Source organism: Magnolia sinica, chromosome 18 (assembly GCF_029962835.1).
Source record: "Magnolia sinica isolate HGM2019 chromosome 18, MsV1, whole genome shotgun sequence".
NCBI classification, from domain to species: domain Eukaryota; kingdom Viridiplantae; phylum Streptophyta; class Magnoliopsida; order Magnoliales; family Magnoliaceae; genus Magnolia; species Magnolia sinica.
Window position 1 is genome coordinate 71,854,610 of NC_080590.1, and position 13,815 is coordinate 71,868,424.

General features: G+C 39.2%; 1 non-coding gene across 1 annotated transcript; it reads right to left on the reverse strand.

The window, feature by feature from the left end:
* Positions 1-12,939: 12,939 nt before the first annotated feature.
* LOC131234190 (small nucleolar RNA R71) lies at positions 12,940-13,046 on the reverse strand. Its single transcript, XR_009165598.1, has one exon. It is a non-coding gene; the product is annotated as a small nucleolar RNA R71 (small nucleolar RNA).
* Positions 13,047-13,815: the final 769 nt, after the last annotated feature.

A 13,815-nucleotide genomic window follows, 5' to 3' on the forward strand; every position in this document is an offset into this window, starting at 1 on the left:
ACCATTTTCCATGAGGTGGCCCACCTAAGCAGGGCCCACCCCTAATTTATTTTCAAGACGCTGGACGTTTTGGAAAAGAAAAAAAAAAAAAACATAAATATTAGCTTGCCACGGGGGTTGTCCCCTCATGTAGGCCCCACCTTGATGTATGTATTAAATCCACACCATCCATTCCCTTCCCAAGCCCTTTTTAGCCGTTGACCTGAAAGAAGGGACCCATCAGACCTTTAGGCGGGCCATACCATACCAAAAGGTGGTTTTCACCATTGAAACCTCCCCTGATGGGTTGTACACTGGAATATGTCCAATATTGGACTTGTTTTGCTCGTAGTGAGTCATAGAAGAACACTGGACGGTGTGGATTCACTGGATGTGGACCCCACCTGTAAAATCTGCGTTTTTTTCAAAAAAAAAAAAAAGAGTAAAATCAACACAGCAGCCGTTGCTGCTGTGTGTCAGAAGGCAGCAGCGCTGCCTGCGCCAGCAGCGTCCGGGCGGACGGACGTACCAGCAGCCCTCACGGCTGTAACCGTGGGCCCCACCGTGATGTTTATATACCATCTAAACCGTGCATAGGGTGGGCCACTACCTGACGTGGGTCCACCCCAAAAATCAGCTCGATCCAAGACTCAGATGGCCCACACCATAAGAAACAGTGAGACTGGACTTCCACCTTTGAGATCCTTCTGGGGCCCACAGAAGTTTTGGATCAGAGTGAAACTTGTTTTCACCGTTTATCTTGGCCCATGTGACCTTATCAACGGGTTGGATGACATAAAAGCATTACGGTGGGCCCCACATGGAGCCCACATTGATGTAAGTGTTTCATTCCCACCGTCCGCCTGGACGGTGGACGTGGAGCCACTGTGATGTGTGTGGGCCCACTGTGACGAGTGTGTGGGCCCACTGTGATGTGTGCGTGTGTGTGTATATATATATAGATATATATATATATATATATATAATATTATATATATACATGTATTATGTATATATATTATATACTATATACATATTATATACTACATTATATGTATATATTTTTTTTTACTAATGTTGAGGCCCGTGATTTAGGCCCACTTCAGTACTTGTGACCCATGGTTGAGGCCCACTTTGATGTATATAAAAGGCCCATGGGTCGAGGCCCATTTGATGTAATGGGGCCAATGAGTTGAGGCCCATTTGATGTGCACATGGGGCCCAATTGGTGAGGCCCATTTGATACATATAAGGCCCAGGTGAGTAGACCCATTTGATGTACATATGGAGCCCAACTGTCGAGGCCCATTTGACACGTGTAAGGCCCATAAGCTTAGGCCTATTTGATATGTTCTGAGGCCCCGGGTTATAGCCCATTGCAATGTACATAAGGCCCATTGGTGTGGCTCACTTAATGAATATAAGGCCCATGTGACTTGGCTAATTTGATGTATTTAAGGGCCCAATGGATGTACCTAAGGTCCATTGCAATGTGTGATCCCAAAATAGCTTATGATATGATATTTGTGGCAGTCGTGCCTTGGGAGCAATGTCGGTTTGACGTCCACATTGTAAGTATAGTGTGGTTAAATGTCCGCATTATGACTTTCCCTTGGGTCCACTGTTAGGCCCATATGTGTAGTGCGTAGGCCGTCTAGGCCCATCTTCATTATGAACATCATCCACCCCATATAACATATTTAATTCCATGATTCATGATCATATGCATCATACGTATGCTTGATATGAGAAATGACTGATCATAGCATAGCCTTCGGGCAGATTGTTTATGGATAGGCGGTGTTGCCTACATGAGCGCACGATATGCGCAGGATTTGCTGCATGAATGAATAGTGTGATTCATGCATTTGCATTGTGTGGTATAGTTCTGTACGCCCTAGCGACATCGGGGCTATCCACAGACGCATCGTGGTTGGCGGGATTGGATACCGGAAATACCGTTTACATGGGGTGCGATAGATATCCCCGGTGAAAGTCCCTAAACCCTTATGGTACCGGAGGTTGCTCCAACGTCTAGACCGAGTGGATGCATGAGCGCGAGGGCCGTTAGACGGTTGCGCTTTCCACCGTGTCGTGGTCGTTGGAAGGGGTGCGGCCTTACCCGCCCGAGAGTAGGGGCAATGCTAGGCTGAGTCTGACCCACTCGAGGAATGGGTCCGCTATTGACGAGCCGAGCCCGATATTGGCAGGCGGATAGTGAGGTCTTTTCCATCCACCTTATTGCGCGCGATGGGGCGGCAATCTGGTTTGGAGTGTACTAGACCCCGGTGATATTCCAGATTTGAGCCGTATTGACATGTGGACTTAGATGAGAATTTGTATGCTTGACTTGCATTTTACATTGCATGGCCTTGGTATGGCCGACATCATTCTTGCACCGCATGGCCTTGGTACGGCTAATGGGATTCTTGGCATTCATCAGCATGTTCCGCATTACTCTGATACTGCATAGCTGTATTACCACCTTGAGCATACACTTTCACCACCCTCTAAGCTTTCTATAAGCTTATGCACGACCGTCGAGGTGACGTTAGATCGCAGCAGCGCTGAGGCTTGGACGCGTGGCTGATCTTCTCTTGGAGTTTTGGTCTATCTTCATTGTATTTCCCTTATGCTCATTGTACCTGTAAAGTTTTTGATTATAGTGGAAATGTGATGAATGTTTTTGGTTGTGTTTGTGGGTTATGCCTTTGGTTATGCTTATTACGAATCAAACTGATGTGGAAAATCCTCCTTGTAGCATCCCAGGATCGGAACCTGGCGAATGGGCGTCGGGAGTCGAGACTTTCTCGGATTTTATCGCCAAGACCCCACATAGAATTTACAATGTCATTTGATCTTGTATAAAAGTCCATAAACATTTCATTTTCCTCCATATGAATTTCTTCAAATCTGGTTGTGAGGAGTTGGACTTTAGATTTTTTGACAATTGTAGTACCCTCGTGTGTCATTTCTAATATATCCCAAGCTTGCTTTGCAGTATCACAGGAAATGATTCTTTTGAACTCATCTGGTGATAGTGCGCAAGTAATTGCATTTAGTGCTTTAGCGTTTGCACTACTCTCAATTTTCTGAAGAGTGGTCCATTGGTAATATGGTGTGACTTTCATTGATTTTGAACCGTCAACCCCAGTAACTTCCATGATAGGAGGATTCCATTCAGTCACTGTGGCTTGCCACACATTTTCATCCATTGATTTGAGGAAGATCCTCATTCTAGCTTTCCAATTGGCATAGTTGGAGCCATCAAAGGGTGGGGGCCTTGTGACTGAAAGGCTATCAAAATTTGACATCTTAAAAAGCTTAAATCGTTAGCTCAGGAATTAAATCCAAAAAAAAAAGAGCTATTAGGCTTTGATACCACTTGACAAGGCCAAGCTATATGTCCTAGAGGGGGGGTGAATAGGACAATGCCAAATAAAACTAATAATAGCGGAAATAAAAAGAAAATGATAGCCAAAGTAAATCACAAAGAAGTAAATTAAAATAACCTCAAAATTCAGATCTTGAGAGGTTGATACAAACGTTGTTCTAAGGACAACCTTACACCAAAAACCAGAGTTTATGGTAGGACAACCTTATTTCTAGAAAGATCTTTGTATCAAGTCTCAAACCGAAGAGGAATACAATAATAAATATAAATTGAATTGAAATAACTTGTAATCAAAGATGTATTGTTCTAGGGACAGCCATACACCATAAAAATGGCAGGGCAACCTTGCTGGAACAACTTTCAAATGAAATTGAAAATCAAGCTGATAAAGGAATAGCTGAAAATAAATTCTAAACTATTACAAAATTCTATCAATGCTTGAATTAAATGATTACAACATTCACCACCATACATACATCCCACAAAAGAATAATTAAATATTAGAAGTATAAATCATTCAACCACAACACAAGGGTTTATAGTGGTTTGCCCTTGTGTTCACCAACTGTTATACAACAGCCACACAAAATGCTACTCCACTCCTAATATCCTCACACAGGGGATATTAGCGTTCACTAAAAATAGGTTTTCCCAGGTTCACCCAAAACCTTTACAATTGTGTCTTTGTATGTGGGCTTACACAATTAAAAAAACCCCACTTCTGAGTTTTCCTGGCTCCCCTCAGAAAACCAATACAACGAGATTTTTCTGGCAAATCTTGAAAGAAACCAAAATAGAAAGGGATTTACAATTAAATGTAAAATACCTGAATATCTCCTTCGTTGTAGCAGCCCGGTAGAACCAAATCAGAGTAGATGATTGAATGTCCAAGTTCAATGTCCAGTACTCGATTACAATGGTTCTAATTCTAATAGATTTTAAATTAAACCAAATAGGGCTTGCCTTAATTGATTTTGATTCCAAAGAAAGGGAATAACAATTCCTCTTATCAAATCAGATTGGAATAGCAGAAACAAAATCAATTAAAATAAAGCTAAGGAAAGAGAATATTAAATAAGCACACTTAGCTTAGATGGAGCACAGAATTATCTCTTAGAAGTTCGACGAAGATTGGCTTGAATGAATTAATTAAATCGATGATTTCTTTTGAGATTCGTGCACTATTTATAAGTGAGAAGATCGAGTCTTCGACTGGTCTAGAGTGCTCTTCGACTAGTCGAAGTACTAACAGATATTTGAAAAATCCGGCGGGATTTGCTTTGACCGTTTTACGGCTGGTCGTAGGTCTCCTACGACTGGTCGTAGGTCACCTACGACTGGTCGTAGCTCTCCTTCGACTGGTCATAGGTCTTAGAAAGCGTCGCTGGAATTCGAGTCGAAGATGTTCGACTGGTCGAAGATGCAGTCGACACTGTTCCTACGACTGGTCGAACAGATTCCTGGACTAGTCGAAGCCTAACAGATTTCATCCGAAATTTATAACAAACTCACGACTGATCGAGGAATTTCTTAGACTGGTCGAAGCAAGTTTAGGACTAGTCGAAGAACAGACCAAACACATGTAAAATAAACATTCGGTTTATGTATCCGAAATGACCTATTTCCAAGGTCAACCTATGGTCAATCAAACCTCAATCATGAAGTATGGACATTAAAACATTAGGAACAAGTGACTTTAAAGAATGAGTCTTGAAGTCTTGATGTAGATCAATCTTGAAATCTTCATGTAGCTCAATCTTGAAAGGGTCTTGAGTTCTTTACCAACTGCCTTGTACTCTTCAGCTTGAGTCTTGTCTTGTGAGCTTAGCTTGTTAATGAATGTTGATCCTTGAGAGAGCTTCACTTATGCAAGTTATATATAACATAACAGTGATTTTGGCACCACAAATTTGACAACAGACGGGGATATAAACTATAGCACTTACAAGATGATCTGGCCGTTAATGGCATATCACTACCCCATGTATATCGACATGATCTAGTTCATTTGAGTGGACTAGATGGGACCTATGATCACGTGGGGTCCACTTTTTTAGACCCCAAACATCAGTTTTGGTTCATCTCACGAGAAAGTCCGATTCTCACCATTTTCTCATGAGATAAGATGCTCTCCTTTCTCATCTCTTACTAGCTCCCAGGGAAGGGCCAAGATTGCTCCACGTGACCTAAGGAACGGCCGGAGATGCACAAGCAATCCATTTCCCAGAAAGGAAACTCCACCTTTTGCTTTTCTTATGCAGGCCCTTATTTGGCTATTTCTGGAAATGGGAGAGCGTGACTCTACCTGGATATTAGATGGCTGGGATGGCATGATCAGGCCGATCATAGGCCATCCATGAAGCCATAGATTGGCCCCACACCTCAAATCCTAGCCATGTGTGAGGCTTTGGACGGTTCTACCCCAAAATCCTTGTCCCTTTGCATGGGCTTAAAAGCCTATACAGTTATGAATAGACGGGTCTCACGAGCTAAATGAATGGTTTGGATCATTTGGAAAGTGCCTAGGGTAGGCCACTTTAGAGGCCGAAGTTCCCTATATTCGAATGAGCATTGGTGGGAGAGGATTTTTTTTTCTTTTCGATTTTGGATCGGTCAAAATTGGTTTGACCAGCTTGGTGCGTCTAGTGCACCTCGTGCATGGATTTACAAGGTGCACTCACACACCATTGTGGGGTCCACTGTGATGGTTACATCACATCCACTCCGTCCAATCATCGTGCGGGCCCTATATAGGGGTCTTAGCCCAGTTTGGGGCGAATGTGAGGCCCAGGTGGGCCACATCGCACTCCTCAGGGCTTATTTGGCCCATAAATCTCGATCCAAGGGTTGGACTGGTCTGAGACTTTTCTTTGATGGCTAAATGGGGATTTGAGAGGCTTCAAGTGCTTGGTTCGCCACTAATTCATCCTCAAGAGGTGATAGTAGGTGTGTTGTCCCACATGACTTGATCAAGTGATCTATAAGCTGCTTTAATTTGAGGTGTTTCATTGAGTTTTACCTTCCTGACGATGTAGGGTTCAACTCAGCTCCTAGGGCCTCAGATGGATGGCTTCAATGATGACTGGGAGTCCCATCCTGCATTCGTTGAGTTTAAGTTGTTCATTAGTTGAATTTGATGTCCTATGGCTACGGGCTTAAATGGTAACACCCGCATACCAGAAATGTGGGGTGTTACACCTTGTTTGTCAATTAATGTGATGGTTGAGTCATAGAGTCTAGTAAGCCCCACATGGAAGAACTACAAGCTGAAGACTCAACAAAGTGGAAGTGTTCAAAGATCTTCAAATGTAAATTAAACCTCACATCTCATGACTAAAACACCTCAAGTAATAATCCCCTTAAAAATGAACTAATCTTTCCCAAAATTAACCTGGAAAACATCTTGGCAAGATTAGAAAAACAACTTGCAAGAACCTTTGGAAAAATCATAAGTTTTCTGTAACTTTCGAGTCATCGAACAGGGCTCGATCACATCAAACTTACATGTTCGATGACATCGAACCTATCTTGATGAGATTGAAAAAGAGCACTCCAATGTCCAGCAACCAAACCAAAATTCTAGGACAAATTTCAATTACATTGAACCTATCTCGATGACATCAAAAATAAGCACTCATATGTCCATCAAGCTTAGGTCTAAAATCACTTAAATACTCGATGACTTGAACCATGTTCGATGTCATCGAAATTTAAAATTCGATGACATCGAATATATGGTCGATAACATCGAATATGGACCTGACTTGTCCAGATAGTTCTATTGGAAAATCATGAACTCTTCGATGACATCAAATTCCCTTTGATGACATCGAAATTCAAATTTTGATGACATTGAAGGTATGTTCGATTACATTGAAAAATGGACCGGACTTATCTAAAGTGTTTTATAGAAAATGATCCGAACTCTTCGATTTCATCAAACTTTCTTCGGATAATCGAAATTCAAATTTCGATGACATCGAAGCATGTTCAATGACATTAACAATTAAATGAGATTGTCCAATAAGCTCCAAGCATTTTTAGTGAAAATCCCAATGCCATCAAACTGTCACTCGATGACATAGAAGGTGACCTTCGATGACATCAAATGCAGATAGAATCTACCCATTTTTTTATCGTTGGGATTTTTACCTTTATATTCGGAGGCTTGGTTTCTTAATTGAATTATGAACTCTGACATTCATTGAGTTTCCAATAGCACTCTTTAATGGTAAATCATTGTGCTAGAACTCTTAAATGCTTACCTTATGGGAATCTTCTCTAAGTATTTAATTCATATCATTTAATAGAGAAGATTAGACCAAACCCTAAACCTCACAACTTCGGAGCATTGCTTGGAGCATCATAAGCGGTTGACTCTTCATTAACAAAGAAGATCATCTTCAGATTATGTGAGGAAGGGACTCATTCACTTTTTTGTAAGTATACAGAGTCCGTTAAGTCTGAACCCCTTTCCTTGTGTAGGATTGGGATTCAAAGTTTGGGTGAAAAACTCGCTAAGACCTTTCATAGGCCTCCAACAAGAGAATACGTTGTCCTTATGTAGGACGTGTTGCCTTGTGTAGGCATAGGTTGCCTTGTGTAGGCTCCTAGTTGTGTCCTTGTGTAGGACATGTTGCCTTGTGTAGGCATAGGTTGCCTTGTGTAGGTTCCTAGTTGTGTCCTTGTGTAGGACGTGTTGCCTTATGTAGGCTCCTAGTTGTGTCCATGTGTAGAACTTGCCGTCTTGTATAGGCATCTAAGGTTGTCTTGTGTAGGCTCTTGTGAAGGTTCATGGTTAATTTAATTTAAAACCATTAGATAATGAAATTTGGTACACTCTAGGAGAGAGTGTGTCAGCTGGGAGTGGAGTAGGCAAGTAGCCGAACCAATATATGTGATTATTTTTGGCATTGCTATTTGTGCATTGATCTAATTATGCTTATGTCTCTTGAATGATTATTTATGATACATGATTAAATGAATGTCTAAGCATTGATAAGAATCACATCCCACACACGCTCATATATAGTATTTGCATAAGCTAGTTGCTTTACATATAAATCTTGTGTAGCCTATGTGTTTGGACCCTATATTGGCTTGGAAGCCATATAGTTACTTTGCCTTACTTATCTTCATTAAAGTTAGGCATTGTATGTTATTATAAGTAAATGTTTTTTGAAAACTCCTATTCACCCCCTCTAACACACTTGGACATATTTCCATACTTCTATAATGGCGGTCCTACCACAATTTCAGACTATACATATCTTCAGAAAATCATTACATGGGTTCCGTATAGGATTACACGTAATCAATCCTCATTGATTAGAATAGAACTCAGCTGAAATAGGGTACAAACAACTATAGCTTCCATTTTGGGGTAGAATTGTAAATCCTATTACACGTGACCTATCACTTCCTCTACGAGCCTTGACTTGCTATGCTACAATATATTATAAGAATTCGAAGAAAACATATAAACATCAAAAGGCTCATCTTTCATTGACAAAAAGCTGATTAAAAAATGGCTACAAGTTTGCTCAGGGAGGGTGCTCAGCTCCAGCAACATCCAAAGCTGGATCTTGAGAAGCTCCTTCCTCAAAGTCGCTTAGGTCGAGTTCGGGGAACTTTCCCTTAACATCTTCAAGGCATTTCTCATAGTCGTAATTATAGAACACCTCCACCTTGTCGGCTCTCTTTCCTTCGAGGTCTTATACTCTTCCACCCCCACGGCCTTAATTGATGGAATGGACGCCTTGTAACATCTCAAATTTTCACGAGAAAACCAGGTGTTAATAATGTGTGTATTGGATGCTTTTGAAAATTGCAACTTTTTTTTCTTTTGGATCACATTCAGATACATTCATGAAGGTAACATTCACAAGAATAAAATCAACTATATTAATTATATTTCATCAAAATAAAAAAGAATAATCAAATGTCCTCTCAATGGGATCTTATTACCTTTATTGAGTTCACAGCGGAAGTATAAAACTAAATCATAAAACTGTCTTTTAATTCTTTCAACATAATCTTCCTTAGGGAGATTGTTCACTAGGTCTTCAATCTGTATGTCACCTATATAATCTGTACGGTTGGGAGATGGTCAATGCCCTACTCATAGTGATGGTTATCCTTTAAGATTAACAATAATTCAAGAGATTCATAAAAGTAATGGAAGGGCTCTGATACTTCTTGTACTTCACTAATATATGAGATATCAGTATGCACAAACAATCTACATGAGATGTATGCCTAGCAAAGTGTGTGCGGCTCATCATACGTAGTGATCATCACATTGTGGAATATAATTCATAGAAAATCTGAATCGACCCGCATCCCATAACTACGGATATTCGCCGGCATGACCAACACTAACGTGGATCTATGCAAAAATCTCGAGGCAACACAACATGCGGTTAGGGGATTTACGTAACACGATGTGTTCATGGAGCGACTATTTGCGACATCCAATCCCGAAAAGGTGATGTAGCATGCATGTCGATTTACTTACATCGATTGTGTACCACACCAACTAACCCACAAAATTACGTGCTGACCAACTCATAATGCATTACGTGCATGATAAATATTGAGTCACTAGTTGTGATACATCTTAACACATCACTTGCACTTATAAAGAGTGTAAACTGAATCATAGGCATTCTAGAATATCAAGACACATGCCCAAACCCTAAAGATAGATAGCACAAGGCCAATATAATAAAGAGAAGAGTGACAATGGTTAATTCAAAAAGTGGCAATGGCCAACATAATATAGAGGATAATGACAATGGTCAACTTAACAAAAGAAGAGTAGCAATAGCTAACTCAAAGAATAGAAGAGTGGCAATGGCCAACTCAATAATAATAATAAAAGTGGGAATGGCCAACTCAATAAAGAGACGAGTGGTAGAGCCAACTCAAATAAAGAGACGAGTGGCAGAGTCAACTCAATAAATTTAATAAGGCAAGGGCAAGGCTTGTATCTATGATCCCACATAAATTTAGAAAGATCACTTGCAATTGATATCATGCCATAATCCCAAAAGGGCCAATAATTATTGATGACAAATTAAACAAAAACAGAGAGAAGATCATAGTAATATGGGAACATGTAAAAGGCATAGAATATAGTATGTAAAAGGTGAGATAAAATGCATCAACTCAATTAAGGTAAGCTTAAAGGATAAAATTCTGAAAGGCTGGGAATGATTATTGTTGAAACTCAAATAATGCATAATTTTTCTCGTTTATATCTCGATTTTATGAACATGAACCAGCTCAATGTTCTATTTTACTCATGTTTGTGTTGCAAGGTGAATTTAAGAGCTTGGATTGAAAAGGGTGCTAAAAGCATGTATTTGATGCTCAAGAATCACCAAGGCAAGCGATGAATCTTAGGAGACCAAGATTGAAGAATTCACATGTCAAAGATCTAAGAAAACCAAATGAGGAATGAAGCGAATCAAAGATTTGAAGTGAAGAATCCTGAAATCATCCTAAAAAAGTATATTCTGAAACTCTAAAGTCTATTTTAGAAAACTGTGCAGCGTGAAGTCTATTTTAGCGCACTACGTAAATTTGAGGCGGTTTCTAGAGTTTTCCAACTTGGTGCGAAAGTTGGAGTTCTCCACTTATAAATAGGGCATTCCTAAGCATCATTCAAGGCATTCTAAAGCAAGATTTAGGGTTCTTAGAGAGTTTTATAGTTTTAATTTATTTTTCTTTACAAGCTTTTAGATATTTATTCTTTCTTGTTGTTTTCTTTCTCTATTCTAGTTATATTTTTCTAAGTTCCCTCTAGCTCAAGCTAGAAGGGAAGCACATTGGTTTAATGTTTTCATAGTTATGATGATTAATTATTTTAATCATAAGAAGAATGGTGTATGTATGTTAATTTTTTAGGTTTAGTTTTTTATCTTTATATGAGATCCACATTGATGGATAGGCTTACCTTGGATCAATTAGATTTCCTAGATAGGAGAGGTTCTCAACCTGTTACATTTCTTTGATTCATTATCTCATGGATATTGAATGCTTAAAATCATTGGTACTTGAGAATATATATCAATGGTGCAAATCCATGATTTTCTAATCTTTTATATCATTTATTTAAAATATTTTATTTTTCGATTAGGCCAACCATTGTGATCGAATCCTAGTTGTGTTATCCATGTCATCATGATTTTGGAACTTTAACTTATGTGTGGAACTTTGAAGGTTGGGTGTTATTTTAATTCAGTTGAATTACATCCATTCAAAACTCCCAAAATCAAATCATCAGTTTAGTTTTTATTACTTAGTTTGTTTTGCATTTGATTTTCTCCTTTTTGTAATTCATCTTCCTGTGGGATCGACCCTGTATTCACGGGATATTACTTACGAACCTCTGCACTTGGAGGCATGCAATTAAGTTTTTAGCGCTGCTGCTCGGGGGGAGACTGAAATAGATTAGATCTGTGCAAGATAGCTAAGGTAAGTTCTTTTCTAAGGTAAGTTATCTTATAAACCCTCCAAATTTTTTATAGATTTTCTGTTTTACTTTGAAAATAAATTTAGTTGGGTCTTTCAAGCACTAATTGTGACATAAGGTTGCCCTGCTTGGGATTTTATCACCTAAGTGTTATAGTTATCCTACAATTTCTGTTTAATCACAACGATCATCCGTTGAATCTATTTTCCATATTAGTATAGTTTAGTTTCTACATTAGTTTTACTTTTATTAATTTATTTTTTATTTTTGCTTTATGGTTTGAATCTTTATGGTCGGTCCTACCATCTGGGTTGTTGGTTTATTTTGTTTTATGGATTGAACCCTCATGGTCGGCCTTACCGCTCAGGTTGTTGGTTTATTTTTCTTTGTGGATTGTACCTTCATGGTCGGCTCTGTCGTCTTGATTATTGGTTAAGTTTTTATTTTTATTTTTAAGTATCATACTTGCTATTTGAATTAGTGGTATTTGTTGTGTGGTGTGGATGGTTTATGCCCTGTTGGAGTACGAATCAAAACAATCGACTCTCCTCCAAAGGCGAACTAGTTCCAGGCCTTGATCATTCACTTAGAAGAGGCACTCAACGTCACTTGGATTTCATGGCAGACCCAGTTGATAATCCAAATCCAAATCTGTTAGATCCAACTATGAATCAAAACAAAGAAAATCAACATAATCCTCCTCTTGAGGATGGGAATGAAGTTCATAGGAATTTGTTAAACCAACCATGGACTTTACGTGAACGTCTACATCCTAAGACATCAACTTTACCATCTTGCATAGTGTTCCCTGCTTACATAGGGAACATTGATTTTAAACCAGGTGTGATTCAATTGATTCCTAAATTTCATGCTTGGATTCTGAAAGCCAAGGACTTTGAGGAAGTAATTGTAACATTACAAGTAAATAATAGCAATAGGGATGCACTTAAGCTTATGTTATTCTCATTTTTTCTAAAGGATTAGTCCAAAGCATGGCTCAACTCTTTAAGACCTAATACCATCACTACATGGCAAGCTTTAAGTAGAAAATTTTTTAAAAAAATTCTTTCCCAAGCACAAAACAAATGCACTTAAACAGGAAATCATATTGTTCTCTCAAAAGGAGAATGAACTATTTTTCCAAGCTTGGGAGCACTTCAAAGACCTTCTACTTACTTGTCCACATCATAGTTATAAACCATGACACATGATTGATGCGTTCCGAAAGGGGCTCACCATGGATACCCCTCAATTCATAGAAATGATGTGTGGTGGAACCTTTCTTGACAAAGATCATAATGAGGCTTGGGATTTTCTATACATGCTAGCAGAGAATACACAGACATGAGATGTCTCTGCTAAACCAGACCAAACTAGACCCATTCCTAGAGAGAAAGTGGGGATGTATGTCCTAAGAGAGGAAGACAACCTTAATGCAAAATTCGCTACATTGGCTAGAAAGGTTGAAGCCTTGAAAATTAGGAAGGTTGATATGGTTAAAGTAAACACTTCCTTAGGTAATTTTTGTAGCATTTATAATGGTGTAGACCATGGCACAAAGGATTGTCCAATAATCCCAGTTGTACAAAATATCACGCATGAGCATGAGCAAGCAAATGCTATAATAACTACCAAAGGTCAATTATTCAACTAATGGGAAATATGTATAATCCAAATTGGCGTAACCATCCTAATCTTAGTTGGAGGAATGAACCATAAATTAATGTGCCCAATGCACTTCAAATGCCTCCACAAAAAAACTTCTTTGGGTCATCTAACAATGCACTATATGTGCCCCCATCAAAGCGATCATCTGTAGAGGATGCATTGACCACATTTATGAACTCTCAAGCTTAATCAGTCTCTAATCTAATCAAATCAAGAATTAAAGACGGTCATGGCTAGGATTGAGACTCAACTAAATGCTAAGGAAAAAGGCATTCTTCCTTCTCAACCTGTGCCA